We start from the raw sequence: 2,240 nt of genomic DNA, 5'->3' as shown, positions 1-2,240 counted from the left end.
ACTCCCTTCCCTCAGCAGGGGTAAAGGAGCCCCCTCCCTGTCCCTGCCTGGGTGTCCTGTCTAATGGTGAGACAAGGAAAGGTGATTCTTATGCCCAACTCTTTCTTTATGAGGAGAAATGACTGCTGGAAAGAAGTGTTTCTCCCCAGCCGGGGTATGGAACATCAGTGATTCCTTCCTTCTGTTTCACAGCAGGTTCTCCTGGAGCCCCAGGGACACCTGGAGGGAGCCCAGAGGGGCAGAGAAAGTGCTGCCTTGGGCTGGGCCTCTGCTGCTGAGCTGGGCTGGGCTCCTGGGCTGGAGGGAGCTCCTGGCAAGCGGGCAGCAGTGCAGAGAGACAGCTCTGCCCAGGAGCAGCTCCTCTGCAAAGTGCAGCAGGGCTGAGGGCACTGCCTGCAGGCACTGAGGACAGACAAGAGGAGTGAGAGAGGTTAAAGGCAGCCTGGGGTGAGAGGACAAGTGAGAGCTCACTAAGGGTGAAATCTTCACAGCCCTTGACATGGTAAGCCTTAGGCTGCAGGGCAATGCAGATGAGTTCCTGGAAGTGTCTCCTAGATCTGGCACATGCCACAGCTGATAGGACCTGTTGGGGTGGCTCTCCTGGCTTTTCTGGTGTGGAGGAGGAGGACGTGCTCCAGAGCAGGGATTGCCTGCTGCACCATCAGAGGGACAGGGCATGATGGCTCCCTCCTCCCAGGGATGGCTGCAGGGGTGCCAAGCTGGGTGTGCATGCAGGGGTGTCCCGGGCTCCAAGCAGGGTCCCTGCACCCCAGGGGGTTGTGTGCCATGACAAGGACTCTGCTGCCTGCCAGGGTCAGCACTCAGCCTGCCTGGGCATCTCCCCACAGTTCTGTGGGGAGAAGCTCTGGGTGGAAGGAGTGACCCCTGGGAGGGCAGAGCAGGGCCCTTCTGCTCTCAAGAGGGTGCTGCATAGCTCAGCAGCTCCTCACAGCTCCAGATCAACCCCAGGACATTTCCAAGGGGATGTTTCAAGAGGAAGGTGCAGGCAGGGGCTACCTGGAAAGGAAGGTGCTTCCCTTAGTCTTCAGTTTCATGCTGTGGGGGTGTAAAGGGAAAAGGAGCTGCCACTTTTGAGAAGCAGCTGGGATTCTTGACCCATTACATGGCATGATCAGAAGGTCTGCCAGGAACCTCATAAACTGCCTTCCCCTACCCCTCAGCCTACAGGCAGCACCACCATCACCTTTGCTGGCAACATCACGGTTTGTCTGACCGGCTCTTTGTCACCTGCAAGCAGGGAGATGTGCCTAGACAGTGCCCTCCCATGAGGAGTTTTGTGTGGGGCAGAACCGAGCACACAAATGGTGGGATGGGGTCTCTCAGAATTTGCTGTGAGGAAAACAATATGGGGCAGGGAAGCAGGTGGAAAAGGCCAAGGAAGCAGAGGGGTGGGCAGGTCAGAAGACCAAACTAAAAATGGCAATTTCATGGGAAGGAGAATTGGGAAAAGTCCCTGTCACCCCTTCCAGTGCAGACGCCTTCCTCTAAGCAAGCCGCCTTGCATCCTCTCTGACCCAGCAAAGTCTCTGCCCTCGTGGCCGTGGGGCACAAGGCATCAGCCACCCCCTCTGCAGCCAGAGCTCCAGCAGAGGAGAGGTGCCTCTCTCCAGCCACGCACCCATTTCCCTCTGCAGAGCACAGGGGCTGAGTCTCACAGCCTTGCACATTGCTGTCTGGGAGGCTGCGTGCAGGGCTGGTTAAGGTGATGACTTTCTCAAGTGCCTTTGTCTCTCTTCTTGCCTCTCTTGGCAGAAGGATTGCAGTGCTGCTCCTTCATTTCCCACTTGCACCTGTGCTGCTCCTGCTCCCACTCTTGGGCTCGGTGGGGTTGGGGGAGTCTCCAACACGACCTTTCAAGCCTTGCTAGGCAGGGGTCTGCATGGGAGTGAGATGCCCCAGGTCCCTTCTGTCCTGTGGGGCTCCAGGAAAGGTGGGCTGTGGGCTTGGGAATCGTATGGCTCTCCCCAAAGGAGATCCTCTCTGTAGGACACTTGACCATTTGCCTGCAGTGTCCTGCCCAGCTGTGAGCTTGCCACCAGGCACAGCTGTCTCAGCATCTTTGTGATATCTTTGTCTTACCCATAAAGAAGCCCCAGAGGTGCTAAGACTATAGAAATGGTGTTGAGCAGCTCTGTGTGGGCAGCTGAAAGATGCCCAGTGTGTCCTTGCCTAGAAGGGGAGTGTGGAGGCCACCCTCAGGAAAAGAGGGAGAAGTTTAG

This window comes from Nipponia nippon, unplaced genomic scaffold (assembly GCF_047370975.1).
Source record: "Nipponia nippon isolate SJK-2023a ecotype South Korea unplaced genomic scaffold, ASM4737097v1 scaffold_84, whole genome shotgun sequence".
NCBI classification, from domain to species: Eukaryota; Metazoa; Chordata; class Aves; order Pelecaniformes; family Threskiornithidae; genus Nipponia; species Nipponia nippon.
This window is presented reverse-complemented; position numbering follows the sequence as displayed.